Consider the following 21,438-nt stretch of genomic DNA (forward strand, 5'->3'; position numbering starts at 1 on the left):
TGAGTGTTAATGCTGTGATTATTGTTTTTCTAGTTCTTTTTATTGGCTAATCATTACCAACCTTCTGGCTAATTCGTTTGGTTGGCTCACATCTGGCACATATATTTTGTACAGTATAGTCACTTGAATTCTTCTCTTAAGTAGTTCAGTGAATAAAGAATGAAAGACAAGGAAAAATAAAATGTGATACATTTGTCTTTTGGTTCTAGTTGTAGTATTAACCAATTCGGAGAATATTTCCTGACTTCCGTTCTCAACTTGAATATAATATTGAGCTCCTAGATTATGTTCCTGTGTCATATGCAAAACTTAGGCTGAAAATTTTTCTGTGGCTACCACTAGAAATTAAACCCCCCAATAGGTGTAGAAATAGAGGAAGAATTGAGGCCAGTGTGAGTGTACTCCTGTATAAGGTGAGGTAACCAGTCAAGAAATCCTAGCAGATCCTACTTTTTTACGATATATGTCCTTAGGGTCCTGAGAAAAGAAAAACATAATAATTAAATTGTGATTTAAGGATCTCAAACTTACACATTTACCAGAGTTTTGTTAACTAACAGAGCTTTCTAGCTCAAAGGTATGTATTGATCATGAACAGATCTTTATATAGTTATCATCTCTGACTTTGATAGTGCTAAGGTTTATAAAACCACTGCTTCCATGACAGATGCATGTCACATCTTTTACAGTTTGTACGAGGACATTTGACACCCAGGACTTCCTAGAGGAACTTCCTGCTTTCTCTTTATATGTGCGGAATCCTCATTCTCTTCTTGTGATAGCACTAGGTAGCTGTCAACATTTCCTGATTCTAGCTGGCAAGAGAGTGTATGATTTGACAGCGAAAAATATTTCTCTGTTGGAAACCATCTTTTTGATGGATTCTACTGTGATTCTATCAGAACTGTAATGATGATTTTAAAGTATTTTCAAGAGATTACAATTTCGTGTTCATCGTTTATTAGTGAGTTAAGTTTACAAAGAATTCAACTTATGCACAAATATTGTAAATCCATCCTTAATATATTTATGACTCCAAAATCATTTCAAGCTTTTGATGAGCCAAGATTTTTTCCAGTTTCCAAAAGTGCATTTAGTTTAAAATCCGTTTAAGGAAATAGGGTTCAGGGAAATGTATGTCTGAGTTACACTCAGTGTAGTTATGGAGTGTCCATGTAAAAATTTACAGAAATCTTAAAAAATTGCATATCTATTATTCTTACAGAACTTATTGAAAGGGTTTCAGAGCACAGGAGGAGATGAATTGTAGCGGTAACAACATTAAATATTACTTAGATATTTTTCTTAGTTTTTGTTTTGAGGTTTTGTCACAGATGTCTGAAGCTTTAAACCATGTTTAAAAGGAGAGGGGCGCCAAAGTGGCTCAGTTGGTTAAGCGTCTGGCTCTTGATCCCATTCAGGTCTTGATCTCACAGTTGTGAGTTTGAGCCCAACATTGGGCTTCATGTTGAGCTTGAAGCCTACTTAAAAAAAGTACATTAGTAGGAAAAATTAATTTTATTGCTTACTAGATACAGTTGCAACAAGTAAGAATCTCAGGAATATTGATATTTGGTAAGTGATGTATGTCATCTTTGAGGAAAAATAGAAAGTGTTTCTGTGTCACATTTCAACACAAATAGCCAACTATCACTCTGACAACTTAAAAGGCAACCTGCTTGATCATCTCTAATACAGACACATAGTTGCCAAGAAAAATATATATTTTAAAAATTCAGCCATATTTTCTAGTTGAACAAGTAACAGAATGTAAATCTAGACCTAAGTTGCAAAAAAAAAAGTCTCAGAGTGATTTGAAAAGTTCTTTGATTCATGTCTCTTGAATTATCTTTATGATTAATGTATTGAACTTTCACTACCATTAGAGGAAATTATTGGATGTGTATGCACACTGAGTTAAGACACTATGTTTTGTGGTAATTGATAAGGGAGAAAGGGAGAATTAATGGCCTAGCATGCTGACCTTTTGTGGATTGTTCAAGGGAGTATTCACTAGGAAAAGAAAAACTTGAGGGTTCTGGCATTATGATTCATCAAATAAATTAAGGACTCTATCATCTTCCTCTTTCAACCACTTAGAGTCATAGAGATGCTCCTTTATTTTATAGCTATATCTATGAGATTATGCTGCAAGTGCTGATATAATAGTTATTGGAGGCTTTTTCCCTATGAGAAAATGTCCTTCTTATTATCAGTAGATAATACAGTCCAGCCAATACTAGCCATTACATTGGCCTTCTCCTTTTGGTCAGTAGCTTAGGAATTGAACCATAGCGTTTATAATTCAGTAGTTTCTGCATACCTGTCTACATTGTCACTGGCTCAGGGGAATTTGATGTGTGTGTTTTGCCTCAGTGAGTCAGTTTTATTGATGTTCTTGTTGTAGGAGTTGCATATACAGTATAAACTTTCCTGGGAAAGCTGCATCTTTGCCATAAGGCTTAACATTTTTCATAAAATCATTACAATGTTAGCAAAGAATATCTAAATTTAGGAATGAAACCATAAAATCAAATCTATGGTTAACTCATGCATGATAATTCAGACAGGTAAATAATTGGTATTTATATTTGAGACGAGTTTAGTGTTTCAGCACAAAGATTTTATGCATGTGTCTCTATAATAATTGCTGTTATTGTTTCTTGAATTTACTAGACTCTGCAGTTTAACTGATGTGTAAAGGCCACTTACTTTATTATTTAGATGATGTTATAGACAGAGCATAAGGAAGACCATCCATCCCATCATCACTGAAAGAAATTTTATGAATTTCTGGTACTGTGTTAACTGACAATATATATTTTCTTTTTGAAAAATATAATAAGGAAAAGGACAGTTCTCCCTCATATAATCTGGCACAAACTACTTAATAGCTCTGAGTGCAATTATAATTTTACATGTGTTATTATGTTTGTCTGTCTTCTGTATCTGATTTCTAAGCTCCACATAATCAAGAGCTGAGTTGAATTTTGTACATCATCATTCCTGACCCTACCACCTTTCCTGATACCTAGTCAAATGCTCAGTAAATATTTGTCAAATGAATTAGTGAGTGAATAAAAGAAACAGTAATCCAATATTTAAATAACTTCAAAACACTTGACTATATTTGATCAATTGAAACATGTTAAGAAAACATTAGACTGTGATAAACTTTATTTCCAGACCTACTGATGCTTCCCAGATGGAAAGAGAAATATATATATATATATATATATATATATATATATATATATATATATATGTATTTGCTCTATTTTCTTAGTAGGGCTGTATGTTTTTATGAAAAACAATAAAATTTTGTTTCAGTTATAGAATGAATAAGTCACAGGAATAAAAGGTGTAGCATAGAGAATATGGTCAGTGGTTATTGTAACAGTGTTGTATTGTGATGACAGATAGTAGTTACACTTGTGGTGAGCACAGCATAATGTATAGAGATTGAATCACTATGTTATACACCCGAAACTAATGTTACATTATGTGTCAGCTATATTTCAATTTGAATAATAACAATACTTTTTAAAAATAAGTAAGAAATGTTATTTTCATTCTATTTGGAAGTTAATTCAACTAATAATCGTTTTAAGACTTTAGGCCTCCCTAGGATTTAGAGTTTTCCTTCTTTCCTTCCTCCCTTCCTCCCTCCCTTCTTCCCTTCCTTCCTTTCTTCCTTCTTCTGTTTCTCCCTCCTTCCCTTCCTCCCTCCCTTCTTTTCTTCCTTCCTTCCTTCCTTCCTTCCTCCCTCCCTCCCTCCTTTCCTCCCTTCCTTCCTTCCTTCCTTCCTTCCTTCCTTCCTTCCTTCCTTCCTCCCTTCCTCCCTTCCTCCCTTCCTTCCTCCTTCCCTTCCTCCCTCCCTCACTTCTTCCCTTCCTCCCTCCCTCCTTCCTCCCTTCCTTCCTCCCCTCCTTCCTCCCTTCCTTCCTCCCTTCCTCCCTCCCTTCCTCCCTTCCTCCCTCCCCTCCTCCCTTCCTCGCTCCCTCCCTCCCTTCCTTCCTTCCTCCCTCCCTCCCTTCCTTCCTCCCTCCCTCCCTTCCTTCCTTCCTTCCTTCCTTCCTTCCTCCCTCCCTCCCTCCCTCCCTTCCTTCCACCTTCCCTTCCTCCCTCCCTCACTTCTTCCCTTCCTCCCTCCCTCCTCCCTCCCTCCCTTCCCCCCTTCCTTCCTCCCTTCCCCCCTTCCTTCCTCCCTTCCTCCCTCCCCTCCTCCCTTCCTCCCTCCCTTCCTTCCTCCTTTCCTTCCTCCCTTCCTTCTTCCCTTCCTCCCTCCTCTCCTCCCTTCCTCCCTCCCTCCTCTCCTCCCTTCCTCCCTCCCCTCCTCTCTTCCTCCCTCCCTCCTTCCCTCCCTCCCTCCCTCCCTCCCTTCCTCCCTCCCTCCCTCCCTCCCTTCCTTCCTTCCTTCCTTCCTTCCTTCCTTCCTTCCTTTCTCAGTAAAATGTGGCACCAATTAACCAGTAGTACTCAGACACTTTTTTCCTAATACACGTAAGACCATTTAGGAATCTCGTTAAAATTAGTAATTTGATTTCACTCTGGAATGTGTGTGAGTGAAAAAAAAGTGTGTTCAGTAGAGATTGAAGTAGAGTAGGGTAGAGTAAGGAGAGATTGTGTTTCGGAGTAGGTGTTTGCATTTTATTTTATTTTTTTTTGCTTTGTTTTTGCATTAAATTATTGTAACGCCTTTGTCTTATTCATTGATGTATCTCTTCATCCTAGAAAAAACAAAACCTAGGATATTCTAGGTGGCCAATTAACAATTTTAAATAAATGTATAAAGGAACAAAGAATCACATGAGAAAAAAGACCAAAGGTATTTAGATTAGACAAAGTGCTACCATCAAGTAAAAATAAATATTAAAAGATCTTCTTTAGTCTTGAGGTCTTATATATTATGTATATTGGTTCTTCTTGAAATTTTTTCTTAAACATTGCCATTCTCCTTCAAGTGTGTTTTTTACTGCCTTTTTTATATTCATCCACTAAGTAGCTTATGGTAGTGGCTATTGCAGACCTTATTTTTAGGGGCAATATTAACCTGTATTGATTTGTAGTCATGTAATATTTACATGCAATAAGGTTCATTAATGGCATTCTTTCCCAAAGGTGAGAATGACAGTTGTGTATATAAATGTATGGGCGTGATTTGTCATGCATGCTGATGAATTCTACCATTATGTTTGCCAGCTAAAAACAAAGTCATAGACAATCCCTAATAATTCTAATAGAGCAAATTATAAAGAGGAAAAAGCTTCTTTCTGTCTGCTTTAACTTGGCTTTATTGAATACTGAATATCAAAAATAATTTATCAGGATTTAATAGATTTATGTTGTTTCAGAAAATATATTTCTCTATGTTACATAATTGAAGTTGGAATCTTATCTCTGCTGGAGCTCATTACCTAGCAGTAGTCCCCTCCACCCCTCTCTGGGCCCTGAAAGTCATGGTGTATAAACTACAGGGGTGTGATTACCAGCACAGGTATTGGAGAAGCAAGAAATAATGAGATTTCCTCCCCAAGATGTGCCTCTTCATACTGAGTCAAGTGGATTCATTTCCATGTTTTCAAAGTCAAACAGTGCTGAGAACAGACAATTTATATAACAGAAAACATGTTTTAGGAAAGATAGCAAGAATAGTGTATTCTATTCCACATCATCTTTCAGTACAAGTTTGTTTCAGTGTTTGGTTTGTGTACGTATTGATGGAACTTTTATTCATACCTAAATCAGTCAATATTTACTGTGTTTCATAATATCATGAGGAACAGAAAAGAAATAAAACATATTGTCCCTGCCACTGTGAATGCTACAAGTCCTTGCTATTAAGAATTTATATTTCTGATGATTCTTTATTTATAAGCCACAGTGTAAGATGTTGAATGCATATTTTTAAACTTAAGCCTTAGTGTTAGAGAGAACCTTAAAGGACGCTTAATCTCACCATCATCTAGAACATTCACCTTTACGCTCTGTGGTGATATTGCAGTCCCTTTTAGGGATTCCACATTGCATACAAAGGCTCTAATAGAATCTGCAAAGAAAATATCTACTTAGTATAGAATTTCTTGACCATGGGATTTTTTCTTTGTTACAGCTATTAAAATATGGGTTTTTTTCAATATATGAAATTTATTGTCAAATTGGTTTCCATAAAACATACCACAATATCCTCTCTAAGCAATGCATTCTATTTGTACTGTTAGCAAGAACTTACTTATACTGATATACTTTTCTTTGTAATTTTCAACTATATATGGTCCCCAGCTATACAACAGCAAAATGGATATGAACTATACAAGTTTTCAGCTTTAATTTCTCTTACATCTGGATTTTTCAATTTTATAGGAAAACCAAAGCCTAGTTTTTATTTGTTTTCTAAGTCTGGGTTATTGAGTTAATGTAAAATTCACCCATTTAAGTATACATTTCAATGAGTTTTGGCAAATGTAGACAGGATCACCATCACTATAATCAAGATACAGAATATTCCCATGACTCCAAAAAGCTCCTTTGGGCACCTGTATTGTCAGTCTCCTCCTGTCTACAGTCCCTGGGAAACTCAGTTCTAATATCTGCCTCTATAATTGTGAATTTTCTAGAATGCCATATAAATGGAATCATACAGTTATATACCCTTCTGTATCTGACTTCTTTTACTTAGCATAATTCTTTTGAGATTTGCCCATATCACTGTATGTATTAGTACCATGTCCCTTTTTAGTAAGGTAAATAACTAATTTTGAATGTTAAATCAGTGCTATGCTCTTTGTAGGATTCATTTGGTTATATATATTTGCAAATATTTTAAGGATCTCCTGAGTCTATATTTATAGTAATTATATTATATATATAATATAATATATATTTGTCTCTAGTATAAATATATATACTATATTTATAGTAATAGATTGAATCAGGTAGTGTTTTCAAATTTCTCTAAGAGTTTGTGTAGCATTCGTATTATTTCTTCCTCAAATTTTAATTTAGAGTCCTCTGAATTGAAACTTTATGAGAAGACTTTCAACTTCTTAAAATTTCTTTTTTTTAAGTATAATTTATTGTCAAATTAGCTAATGTATAGTGTACACAGTGTGCTCTTGGTTTTGGGGGTAGATTCCGATGACTTATCACTTACATGCAACACCCAGTGCTCATCCCAACAAGTGCCCTCCTCAATGCCCATCACCCATTTTCCCCTCTCCATCTCCTGCCCTTCCCCCATCAACCCTCAGTTTGTTGTCTGTTTTTAAGTCTCTTGTGGTTTGCCTCCCTCTCTGTTTTTTTCCCCTTCTGTTCCCTGATGGTCTTCTGTTAAGTTTCTCAAGTTCCACATGTAAGTGAAAACATATGATATCTGTCTTTCTCTGACTGACTTATTTCACTTGGCATAATACACTCCAGTTCCATCCATGTTGTTGCAAATGGTAACATTCTCTCTCATTGCCAGATATTATTCCATTGTATATATCAACCACGTCTTCTTCATCCATTCATCAGTTGATGGACATTTGGGCTCTTTCCATAACTTGGCTCTTGTTGATAGTGCTGCTATAAACACTGGGGTACATGTAACCCTACAAATCAGCACTCCTGTACCCTTTAGATAATAAATTCCTAGTAGTACTATTGCTGAGTCATAGGGTAATTCTATTTTTAATTTTTTGAGGAACTTCCACACTGTTTTCCAGGGTGGCTGCACCAGTTTGCATTCCCACCAGCAGTGCAAGAGTTCCCCTTACTCCACATTCTTGCCAACATCTGTTGTTTCCTGGGTGCTAATTTTAGTCACTCTGACCTGTGTAAGGGGGTATCTCGATGTGGTTTTGATTTGTATTTCCTTGATGATGAGTGATTTTGGAAATTTTCACTATATTTGTTCCCAAGTGAGTTTTTGTCATTTTGTTTTTCAAATACTTGTTCATTTCTTAAGTTGCCAAAATTATTGGCACTAGTTCACATATATCTTTATTATCATTTTCCTTGTCACCAGTAATGACTCTCTAATTCTTGATGTTAGTAATTTTTTGTTCAATATGACTAGAAATTTGTCAATTTTATTGATTTTTAAAAAAGAAACAGCTTTTCATTTCATTTATTTTTCAGTATTATAATTTCATTGATTTTTATTCATATCTTTATTATTTCCTTCTTTCTGTTTGCTTTGGATTTAATTTCCTCTTTGTCTAGTTTTCTTTTTTTTGTCTACTTAAGGTGGAAATTTTGATTTTTTAAAAAATGTTTATTTATTTATTTTGAGAGAGAGAGAGAGAGAAAGAGAGAGAGAGAGCATGAGACAGGGAGGAACAGAGAGAGAGGGAGAGAGAGAATCCCAAACAGATTCCATGCTATCAGCACAGAAAAGGATGTGGGTCTTGATTCTAGGAACCATGAGATCATGATCTGAGTGGAAATTGAGTCTGACACTTAACTGACTGAGCCACCCAGCACCCCAAGAACTTTTTGTTGTTAATTTGACACTTAATTTTTTTCTAAGATAAACATTTAATTCTATAAATGTTTCCTTAAGAACTGCATCTCAAAAATTTTGATAAGTTGTACTTTAACTTTCATCCAATTAAATATGTTCTAATTTTGCTTTCGACTTCTATTTTGACCTATGAATATATAGAAGTGTGTTATTGATTTCTAAATTACTTTTTTTACAGTATGAGAAAACATATTCTGTGTGATTGTAATTATTTTATATGGTTTAGCAATTTTAGCTTTCTTATAAGCTCAACAATAATTATGATTTTGCAAATTACCCAGCTTTTCCTTATCGTTAAGGTGGGAGTAGTATTTGCTTAGGGTTTTCTTGGTCATAAACAAAATTCCTCATAAGGTTTTAAAATAATTACTGATGATACATATTTCTGTAAATAGAGTAAATACATCTATATGTTGCTGGGGGGAGTTTTTTTCCCATTGAGCAGACTTACATTGTATCTGTGGTCATAGAAATATTTCCATACTGTCTGTTAAATCATTATCTATAAATTATGTCATCAATTAAGTAATTTTCAATAAGGCATTTTCAAAAATAAGTCATTTAGTAAGATAGCTTACTAAAATGTCTTAAATTACAAGATTTAATATGTTTTCTTTTTTTTAATGTTTACTTATTTTGAGAGAGTGTGAGCAGGGTAAGAGAAGAGAGAGAGGGAGAGAGAGAAGCCCAAGCAGGTTTCATGCTCCGTGTGGAGCCCGATCCAGGGCTCAATGAGGGGCTCAATCTCAGGATCGTGAGACCATGACCTGAGCTGATATCAAAAGTCATACGCTTAATCAACTGAGCCACCTAGTTGCCCTAAAATGTTTTCTATCCAGCCATTTATTAACTTATTTGATATTGGGAGTCTAAATAACAGTTACATAACTTTGAGTCTATGGACACACAGACAGGATTCTTCATCTCTTCTCAGTGGCTTATGTGTAGATCTTAGCTCTGAAAACATTTAGAACTCAATGCCCTCTCCTTTCATTTGTAAGTCTCTGTGTTATTTGTATGTCTTTGTACAGCAACAAATGTTCAATCAAAGTGGTAAGAGAATTATGTTATATGTATGTGAAAAAAAATAAATCTTTTCTCTTAATATCTTTGCAGGTTTGAAAAAAATTGCTAGCTATATTTGAAGCCTTATATTTCTTACAAGGGTCAAATTAGATGATGTATATGAAATCATATTTTGAGTTGTAAGATGAGAGACAAATGCTAGTAATATGGTTTATGCATGCAGTATATACTCCATAAATACGTTTTGAATTGGCAGTGCTTCTAGGGGTGCAGAAAATTACCACAGAACCTTCAAAGCTTCAAGAAGAAAGGAAAATGAGCTTTGTTTTTGCTGCTGGTTACTGTTACATAAAGTACCTTTGAAAAAATTAGTAAACAATTATGGAAGTGTTGCTCCTGGGAGATTAAGAGTCTCATCTTTTAAATGCCTTTCATCCAAATGTACATAGTGTTTAAGAAATGTTTATACTTTGCAAAAATGTGTGTAAGTTCTCTTGAATAAGAAATATTTAAGGGTGCCTGGGTGGCTCAGGCGGTTAAGCATCCAACTTCAGCTCAGGTTCATGGATTCAAGCCCCACATGGGCTCTGTGCTGATAGCTCAGAGCCTGGAGCCTGCTTTGGATTCTGTGTCTCTCTCTCTTTGCTCCTCCCCCACTCAGGCGCTCTCTCTCTCTCTCTCTCTCTCTCTCTCTCAAAAATAAATAAATATTTAAAAAATTAAAAGAAAATAAATATTTAGAGGACTCATAAAAAATGTGTTCAGTGGGTCTCATGTGTCTAGGACCATATACACAAAGGATAACGTTTGTTTCCTGTGTTAGTGCTTGGTCTTTGCTATGGCAGCTTTAATCCTTCTTCTGTCTTCTCTCAAACATCTTTTAAAAGAAAAGTAAAGAAAAAATATGTAAGTATCCACTTGTGGTTGTTTGTTTCAACACTTATTATTAAGATAGCAACTTTGGTTAATAATTATGCCAATTTGGATTTGAAGTGGAAAATGAATTTGAAGCCTACTTATTACATTCCTGCTTCAAATGGCAACTGATTTTGTAAACATAAACACACACACACACCAAAAACACACACTATCTATATACTGAAATGTGTATATGTGTAGCATCTATTATTATCTTTGTCATTGATTCTGTCATGATAGCAATAATACCTTTTATTGATTGTCTCTTTGAAAGTATTTGAAAATTTTAAGATGTCCTTACTTTGTGTGACTGAAAATATTTTTACATAAAATGCTGCATATCTTTTTTGTTATAAAAGTTTTCTGGGAAGATATAGAACAATACACACATGGACACAAGACAGGCACTTGGAGATGAGCAGCATGACCATTGGGCACTGACCAACTGTGTTGAACTCAAGCACTTTTTAAAAAATACTAATTAATGCAAATGTAGGCAAGTCATTCACTCTTCAACATATTTCTGAATAACTTCTAAAAGGACAACTTAAAAAAATGATGAAACTCCAAGTTTAAAATATATAAACACTAAAAAAAAAATTGAATCCTCATCCAAGGGTAAATTTCTCTTTATTTATATCTGTTCCCAGCTGGTGGTGGGTGGTATCTCATTCCTGGAAACTCATATCTTGAAAAGCAAATGCTTAGGGGAATATTCATTTAGCTACGAGCAATGGCGTTTCCAGCTCAGAAATGTCATTTTGAGGAGTCCCTGAGTGCAAGGCAGAGAAATGTGGCTGCACTTTGGCAACACTGGAAAGCTCAGTTCTCAAATTAATGGGTCTTATAAAGTCCTGATGGTTTTGTTGACCAGGCTGTGTGCATAATTTGACTGGGCTTATGCCATATGCACACTGATAGAATTATTGTCATTAGTATAACTAATATGTATGTATTCCTCTTATTCTCTGGATTTGTTTGGAGCTTTTAGAGGAGCAGACTATTGGTAAGGCCTCAAACTGATGACCATGTGCATTTTTATTTTTTAGAAAAAAAGCATTTTATTAATAACCATGCTCGGGTCCAAGTTGGAGAAATACGAAGGCCAAATTGTAATGATGTGGTTCAGAACACAACGAATTTGGTTTGTGTATGTGCACTTTTGGTTTATGACGTCCTTTATCTTATTTGTTACTGTCTCGTCTTATGATTTAGTTTTTGGATAAAGCTTATTATTAACAGCCTGTCCAGGCTTTTATAAATCATATAATAAACCAGCTTAAAGAAGTAGAAAGGCTTCTTTTACTGATTGATTTTTTAACTGCTTTTATTCATAATTACCAAAATAAAACATTGTAATGCCAGAAAACTTGGAAAACACTGGAGCAAAAAATCTCAGATAAAACTGCCTCTAACCACTTATTCCCACTGATTTTGTATCTGTTTGTATTTCCCAGCTTAAGTAACACTGTAGCAATAAAGTTGGATGTTTAAAGTGTGAGGACTTGAACCCTATCCCTAGGTTTTTGTTGGACCGAGTCATCACATCATGAGAGGATAAATGAAAGAATGGCAGATATATTAAGAATATTGTTTATGGTTGATTTGTAGGCAGTATCTTTGAATGTAGGCAACTGAAGGAATCCTGCTAAGCTATGAAATCAGATGCATTGGTCCATCACCCCGGACCTTGGTTCCTGGATGTGTCCTCTTGCTTGTGCATGCTTCTGCTGTCCCTGGTATCACTCATATCTTGGTTCCCTAGTCCCCTGATGCATGCCTTTTTACTGCCTCATGTCAACTCTACAGTGGTGTCAGAATTGAGTCACATGCCCAGTCTCCCAGACTTAGAACTTTTCTGATCTTTCCTGTCCTTTACATTCTTATCTTGGACCTTAAATAACCTACAAGACCCTACATCACTTGGCTCTAGGCTTCCACTCCCAATTCATTCCCTGTCATTTTACCGTTTTGCTCAGTATGAGTTCATTATATATGCCTTCTTTCTGTTTTGTTCTTCGAACATGTCAAACTCATTACTGGCTCAGGGCTTATTGGCTGTGTTAAAATATCTGGAATGCTCATTTCATTGATCTTTACCAGTTCTCAACCCAAATGTCACCCCTCAAATGGGCCTTCCCTGGCCACCCTCTCTGAATAACTGTCTAGTCAATACCTTCCCTTTCTTTGACCTCATGTTTTTTTTTTTTTTTCAACTAGTACACATTGTTTAAAATTGCCTTGTGGTTTTATTTATGTATTTATTGTCTGTCTTGATTCTCTCCCACTGCCCTCCTCCTTCTCATACTAGACTTTAAGCTCCATGTAAATAGGAAGCTTGTTTGTTTTATTCACTCCCTTCTGTGTTTTCATTGTTTAGTTGAATGTAGCACAGAGAAAGTGACTGATAAATAAATGCTACATGAATGTTGGATACTAGAGCTTGGTTATCCAATAGGATGAGTGTGATTATTAGAAAAGTTCCAGATCAAAGATTCTCAGGAGTCCTTTTACACTCCCTTAGGAAAATGAGGGAGTCCTAACTCTGAAAAACACAAAGGCTGTCCACCTTCCCTAGAGAATATGAATGATGATTTTCCTCTTAATGTAAATATATACTATACTATGACATGATTTTTAATGACTGCATCATGTTTTATTACATGAATATAACGTATATTTTAATCACCAACCTCTTATTTCTGATATTTTGGGTTTTTCCATCTTTTCTGTATTTGTGAGTGTCCCCTCCATGGATATCTCTGTACACATGTCTTATGTACAATTCTAAATATTTCTCTAGGTTACATTCCTTGAAATAACATTGCTATATTAAGATGTAGGTCCCTTTTTGAATTTTTTCCATGTTATTATTTAAAATTCTGAATGCCAAAATACTTATGTTTTAGACACTTACAAAGAAAAACATCTTTTCAAAAAAGTTGAGGAAATTTAGATCTACCTGTCTACCTTTCTAGTTTTAATTTCAATTTAACTGCATTATTAAAGTGAAGAAGATTGATTTTTTTTCCTAGAAGAAGAGTCAGAGAAAAGTAATTTGTTTTACCATATGCTCATTTCAGCCAAAATAGGGATGTGAACTGTTTCAAGCTGTCACTCTTTCTTGTTCTTGTTTGCTATGTTATTCTTAAATGAAGCTCAGCAAAAATCAGGCTCAAAACATACCAGTAAGAAACAATATCTGTGTTGCTCATCGGTTCAATGCATATAATACTCCAAGCTTCCTTATCAACATATGCAAACCATATGATGCCAATTATATGACATTCTGGAAAAGTCCAAACTATAGAGACTGAGGGTGCCTGGGTGGCTCAGTCGGTTAAACATCTGACTTAGGCTCAGGTCATGATCTCACTCAGATCATGATCTCAGGGTTTGTGACTTCGAGCCCCGCGTCGGGCTCTGTGCTTACAGCTCAGAGCCTGGAGCCTGCTTCGGATTCTGTGTCTCCCTCTCTCTCTGCCCCTCTTCCACTCACACTCTGTTTCTCTCTCACTCAAAAATAAAGAACATTAAAAAAAAAACTTTAGAGACTGTAAGCATATCAGTGGTTTCTAGGAGCTTGGGGGAGAGAAAGAGGGATGAATACATGGAACACAAGGGATTGTTAGTTTAATGATACATGGTTGATATATGACATTATATGTTTATCAAAACCCATAGAACTGTAACACACAAAGAATGAGCCTTAATGTAAACTATGGACTTTAGTAATCATCAGTGATCAATATTGGTTTGTTAATTGTAACAAATGTACCCCATTAATGCAATATGTTAATATCAGGGGAAACTATGTTCAGGGGAAGCATAGTATATGAGAACTTTCAGTGCTACCTGAGCCATTTTCATGCACATATAAAGCTAAAATAGAAAGTCTATTAATTAGAAAAATAAACAAGGAATCAAATGTGATATTTTCCTCTATACCCATCTCTTTAGCACTGTCTAGTGACAGGTTCCTTCTAATCTTCCCCCCTCCCCCCAGATAAAACCATTTCATCACTATGATCTTACACATCTTCTGACATTGACTTTCTCAATTAGATGATTGTATCAGTCAGTCATTTTCTCTCTGTCAAGCTGTTTCTTCATCTTCTGGAACCCTGAATTAGAGTGTCAAAGTGACTGTCTGAGTCAATATTTTTGTTTGCTAGTTTGGGCTTATATATCTGTGGCACAGCTGCACTGGGTATAGTTCTGCCTAGATGGTGTTGTGGGAGATGTTGAGTTTTTAGACTCCTTCCTATTTTTAGACCCTAGGATGCTTTACAGTCTCTATTATTTGATCTAATCTTAAAGGGAAAAATAATAAGAATGTTTGTAAGTCTATGTTGTGTATCTTCCACATCAACCAAATTATAACCTGGCTGTTATCACTTTGCCTATAAGGTTTAAATTAATAATGTAACAATAACAGTTTTCATGATGCTTTTTATTTCTGTATTCCCAAAATTTTAGCTTCACATTTTAAAGTAAAAAAAGTGATAACATCTTAAGTTTTAGAGGAATTCCTGCCATCTAAAATATTTACTTTCCTAAATTAAATTAATCTGAAAGCAAAAAAAATAAATCTTAGGCGGGCTACCTGTAACTTGTATATAGCTTTTTGTTTGTTTGTTTTGTTTTGTGTTAAAGGAGATAGAAGTTTATTGAATACACCCCAAGGGAGGGGCAGGCGAGATAGCAGAGGAGAGGCTGTCTGCCTTGAATATAGTTTTTTAATGTGGCAGAGGGAGAAGAGAAGTATTAAATGTAGTTGATTTCACTTCCCTCTGAAATTCATTATGAGCATGTTTGTATAAAGTTACTCTGACTCTGTACATGTTATCTCCTACTGTGCAAATCATATGGGTAAGATTCCATGCCATTCAGTAGTTCTTAACTCTCTGTAAATGCTAATGTCACTTTCTTTGCTTTGCTTTGTTGCACCTGCTTTTCTCATGGTATGAAAGTTCCATTTAAGATGTGGCCAACTCTCTTCATTGTCTTATTCATGCTGCATTAATTAGAGCAACTTCCTTCTTAGCAGATGCTTATTGCCTAAAAAAAATGAGAGTTCTGATACTCTCTCATGTTGGTAAAAGAAATTCCTTTTAAACACTTTGAATTGGGAGTGGAAAGGTCAATGACTGAACTTGGAACATGTCACCTTGCCTCTCCTCAGTCTGTGATGTAGCACTAATACTGAGTGTTTGTGGAAAGCCCACTTGAATTATGAAGCCTCTGGCTTCATTGGTACTTTGTTTCCTTTCTCTTCTGTGGGGTTAGTGTTTGTTCCCAAGACCTATTCTGTGGTATAATAAGAGCGTACACTCAAAGCGTGTATTCACTGAGCTATCTTCAACTTGGCTCTCTTTCCAGTTTAATAATTAAGAATTTTTTCTTTTTTAGAGAGAGAAAGCAGGGGAGGGGCAGAGAGAGAAGGAGAAAGAGAATCCCAAGCAGACCCCACCCTCACCAGGGAGCCTGATGTGGGACTCAATCTCACAACCCTGGGATCGTGACCTGAGCCGAAATCGGGTCTGACACTTAATGGATTGAGCCACTCAGGCGCCCTAAGAAACTATATTATGATTTTCTATGAGAATAATACTTTCTGAATCAGTTTGTTCTCATTTATAAGCAGAATAAAGAGGCTGAAGTGAATTAATGTACATAACCTCAAGCACAATTATACATGCATATAGCGTTATTGTATAAATACTCCCTGAAGGGTAATGTCTGTGTGTGTGTTTCTTTAATGCAGAAGTTATTAAACATATGAATTAAGTAAAGAAATATGCAAGGTTTGTAATAACTAAAAACATTTATTTTCTGGAATTCTAACATAATATATGTAAGAGAAATGTGGTTAAATTTTTCAAGATTTTTAGACCCTTCTTGCTGTTTGAAGGAATTTGGCTTTTAGTCAGATAAGATTTTGAGAAAAAAATCTATTTATTATTTTGAACCAAATATTTTCCTAACGTAATATATGGAGAAACACAAATGTAAACTGATTTCATTGAGTTATTTCACTGTTCTTCTTTCTCTGGGTCCCTAAGTTTTATTTTGGGGCTTGATCTTTAAAGATAATTTCTCCAAGCACAGAAATATACCTAAAAGGAAATTATAATTAGTAATTTACTTCTAAAATATTGAGCTAGTCTCTACCTTCATATAAATACACATATGAATGTGTGTGTGTGTTTGTGTGTGTGTGTGTATATATATATATATATATATATATATATATATATATACACATATATGCCGAGAGAGAGAGTACTACTTACATTCTGTAGTTATGGATTTATTCAATTTGAAATGGAAAAACAGCTGACAACATTTTCTTAAAAGCAGATTTTATCCCACAACAGTGAATCTAAAAACAGTTCATTCCATTGTAGAATTCTTAGTAACAAAAGTAAGTCACCAATTCAAAGACACAAATCATAAATATTTATCGTGGAAAACACCAGCTAAACAATTGAAGCCCATTGGATCTAGAATTTTCCTTGCAAGTTCAATTGATGATGACAGTTGGTAATTTGTCTTCATATGTTTTCATTTCTTTCATATGAATATTTTATTTTGTAAATTCAATAGATCCAAACATGTAGAAATATAACCAAAGGGCTTAGCTTCCTGAAAACTATTCATAAAAATGAATACTCCCTCATACATATGACAAAACACATATTTAAATGATAATGCCATTGCTTATGTTATATCTTTCATTCAAAGACCCAAAGTTTTCATATATCTTATTTTATTTACACAACTATTTTTTGGCTTTTTAAAGGAGAAAATGGCCTGGCATAAGATACACAGAGTCATCTGCAGATGTCAACATGAAATATTGCTGGCTTCAGAGAATTTGCTCTAATCTGTTCACTGTGGTCATTGTAAAGTATGTATAATACTGTTAAAATGGCCGGCCACCTTGTAGCTTACCATATGTCTAATAATAGTTTTGACTTTGATAACATAGAATGGCCTTCAATTCACCTCTGGAGACTTTCAGATTTAATGTCACATCCAACAGTAACTTTTTGCATTTCAGATGCAGATTCTCATGATATAAGATGCCTATGTTATTCATTGTCTTTCCCTTGCATAAGACAAATGCAGATTAATGATGGTGTTGGAAAGAATTTGGCTGCACCCATTCCATTCTGCATTAATCTGAAAAATGGAGAGGCAGACATGTTCTCTTTTTTATATTGTCTGCCCACAGAGGAATTATGATTCAAACCAAATCCCTGAAAGTGAATTCGTGCTTCCGAGATAGAGATGCAGTATCTTCTCAGGGCCTACTTCATCTATGACTACAAAAAGAAAGAAAAAAAAAAGAAAAGAAAAAAAAAGAGTTCAGTCTCCTTTGCACTGAGAGTTGTTCACCAGCCTGATGTGTTGAGCTTTGTATACCGTTTCATGTACTCCGTCACTCTAGAGGTTGCCTAGTCCCTGACTTTTCATTTACATACCAAGATCATTCCCTCTGAAGTATTCTCCTTCAATATGAGTGAGATTCATATATTTTTCTTGTTACCTGGCACACATGTTTCATGTATTGTCACTGTCCCTGGCAAGTTTATTATCCTTTCAAGTGTGCTTTGAGAAGAGGACAGTTCAACTTTATCACATTATCTCATTAATACATTTTATATATCAGTTTACTACTTTAACCAGTATGTGGGTTCAGGTTATTTGTAGGAATGCTCTGTTAATCAGAATGTCCCCTTAAACACATTTAAACTTTTCTCAGACTAAAAGCTTCTGTGTATTTACAAGTCAGCCTTGCTATCCTCAAATCATTTAGCCTCCTGGGAACTCTTATTTTTAATGTTAATAATGATCAAAAAGCTAGAATCTCCATTCTGCTTGCTTGAGAATATCCTTAAGAATCTCTGAAAGCTGTCATTTCTCTTTTTCAGCTCTTGCTCTGATATCCTATTTTTGCCAGTTTCTCAGAACTCACACTGAGTCTTTTTCCTCTGCTTCTTTGATAGTTTCAAGCCACACTCTTCGCTCATAAACACCTTAATCTCCTCCCACCTTCCATGTCACAACTCACGATAATTATATGTAGTCGAAATTTTACTCAGTATTTTGGATAATGGAAGTGGTTTACAACCCTATTCAGTATGGGCAACAACTTAGAATTTAATATCAGCTATCGCTCAAAAATTCAACCTCTCCATGTTGGGGTGAACTTCTTACGGGCATGCTCCCACTCTGGCCTTCTTCTCTTCCTTCTTCTCTAGTTCCAAGTTCTGACCCCAAACTTCCTGATGGCTTATTGTATACAAAAATTAGCTCAGTCTCTACCGCAGAAAATTTGACTTTTCACTTGTTCAAAATAAAACAAAAACGAACATTGAAGTATTTTCCTAAAGGGCTCTTTGTTTTCCTTTTTATAAAAGTGTCTTTGGTACACATTTTTTTATGTAAATCCTCTCGTGCTCTTATGTTAGTTGTTGTTGCTGTTGTTGTTGTTACACATTTGTCCTTGTAGTTTGTTCATCAATTACTTTAAAAATGTATTTGTTGGGGGGCGCCTGGATGGCTCAGGTCATGATCTCGTGTTTTATGGGTTCCAGCCCTGTGTAAGGCTCTGTGCTGACAGGTCAAAGCCTGGAGCCTGCTTCGGATTCTGCGTCTCCCTCCCTCTCTGCCCCTCTCCCCTCATGCTCTCTCTCTCCTTCAAAAATAAACATCAAAAAAAAGTTTTTTTAAATGTATTTGTTGGTTGTCACTAGGATATGGGTGGTGACGTGTGAGGTTCTGGGAGACAGCACCAGCAATAAGACTCAACTGTGCCCTCAAAATGCTGAGTCTACTGAGCTGGAGGGACAAGTAAACTGACATGATGTAGTGCAACTTAAGCAATATGAGCAATCTGTGGCCAAAAGATAGTGTGCAAGTGCCCATAGGTTGTCTGAGCTGGAAGGGAAGCAGGGGGATCCCAGAAACTTCTTAGAGAAGGTGATAATCTGAGATACAGGAGCATGAGAAGGAAGGAGAGCAAGAGGATACAAGGAATGTAGAAATGGGGCATGAGGAGAAATGAGATGAAATATGCTCTTAGGTGACTTTTAGGTGAACGCTGTGTTAAAAATACACAGTGCATCATTAGCTTTTTAGATATCATTCTACTTAACATACTGCCTCTGTGATTTTTTTTTTAAATTCAATTTCTTCTATTACTCTCATGAACTCAAGATGTCATTATCCTTTCTAAGATGGAGCATTGAATCCTGTGAACTTTGTGAAAATAGATTCAGTTGAAAAGTTACCCATACAACATAGTTTTTATTTCTGAGTAGAACTTTTTAGCTCCTCCAGCAGAGTGTAGTTGATTTTTAACAATACATATCCATTGAAAAACATGTTAAATTGGTTGTTAGTTTTCTGTTTGGGCCAAAGCAAAACAAATGTTTTGATACTTTTTTTCACTTTTGAATGTGCCACTGATTTGGTCATTTACAAATAGCCTTAGAAGATTAAGATTTATTCAATATAAGAACTCTTACAGTTACTTAAGAGAGTTTTAGCATGTGAAATATATTTTAGACATTAAATAATTGAATGTGAGTCAATCCCTGCCCCCAACCCTAACCAGTTCTATTACATATGGTCTAAGGCATGCTTAAATAATAAGAAAAGGGCTAGAACTTTTGACATGAAATTGAAACTACCTATTGCAGTTCAAAGAAAAGTTTTATAAATGCAGAATAATTATGTTTAAATATTTATCCGCGTCTTTACTTTTTATTATTTTTTTTAACGTTTATTTATTTTTGAGAGAGAGACAGAGAATGAGTTGGGGAGAGACAAAGGGAGAGGGAGACACAGAATCCAAAGCAGGCTCCAGGCTCTGAGCTGTCAGCACAGAGCCCAATGAGGGGCTTGAATCCACAAACCGTGAGATCATGACCTGTGCCAAAGTCAGCGCTCAACCAGCTGAACCACCCAGGCGCTCCTATCCACATCTTTAAAAATTACTGTTAGAATGCTTAGTGTCTCATGATTTTAAAAGGAAAGTATATATCTTCTTTGATGTGTAAGAATATCCTTTTCTGATTTTTAAGGTGGATTGTTGCTGGTCTTCTCCAACTGTGTCTCATTGATTGTGTGATCTATGAATGTTTAGATGCTAGATGAAAATTGATTGTTGCCCTGAACTTAACTTTGAGGTACACACAAGTGAGGTATCTTTGGGATACCCTTTTCTTTTCCTACGTGACTATTCTGTTTTTGAAGTTTTCAACAATAGGTAGCCCCAAATGTAGCAGTGACCTCTTTTACAGCTTTTATTATGGGGGGGGGGGAATCAAGCATTGGTTTGTAAAGTATTGAGTTGAAATGAAATTCTTCAAGAAGAGCACATGTATTCAGTTGATCTCATATCTCTTCTCAGAACTTGCCCTCATGGGCATGAGGTAAAAAAGTAGATCTCAGTTGTTCATAGTTAATGTCAGGGAGCTATGATCCTGGCATGACACCAACTATATTACCAAAAGCAAAAGGTAAAATAAAATGATGATTGGTCAGCAACTTACACCAGAGGATGCAAGAGAAAGGCATTTTAAATAAAAGGTCCGAAAGCCTTGGTGCTGTCCTGCCACATTTCATCAATCTCTTCTGAGTACTCTTTCCTATGAAAAGGGGACTTCATAGTCACTTAGGGAATGCCAAACAGTAAATTTTTCAAAAGAAGTTGGCTTTTAAATTTTACTTTAGAATTTTCTCTATAGTACATAAGCTTTTAGGGGGCATTTGATTAAAACATACTCTGCTGCCTGGAAAAGCTTCTCCTAGTAAAAGCTGTCTAGTTTTATTGTCAAAATGGTATCTGGCTGCAATATCTTTAATTGCATTGAAGAAACTTGTAGTTACAATTCATTGTCCTGAGGTTTTTATAGACGTGAAATGCATTCTCTCCATACTCACTTCCTTAAGGACCAGGAAGTTGCCTTTTG

General features: G+C 35.5%; 1 protein-coding gene across 1 annotated transcript in view; it reads left to right on the forward strand.

Annotated features, from left to right (window-relative positions):
• The window catches only part of ZNF804B (zinc finger protein 804B), a 514,063-nt gene that overhangs the window by 177,899 nt on the left and 314,726 nt on the right, over nt 1–21,438 (forward strand). The gene's annotated exons all lie outside the window — the stretch shown is intronic.

The sequence above is a fragment of the Panthera pardus genome, unplaced genomic scaffold, assembly GCF_024362965.1.
Source record: "Panthera pardus isolate Hobbes unplaced genomic scaffold, ASM2436296v1 HiC_scaffold_8, whole genome shotgun sequence".
NCBI lineage: Eukaryota > Metazoa > Chordata > Mammalia > Carnivora > Felidae > Panthera > Panthera pardus.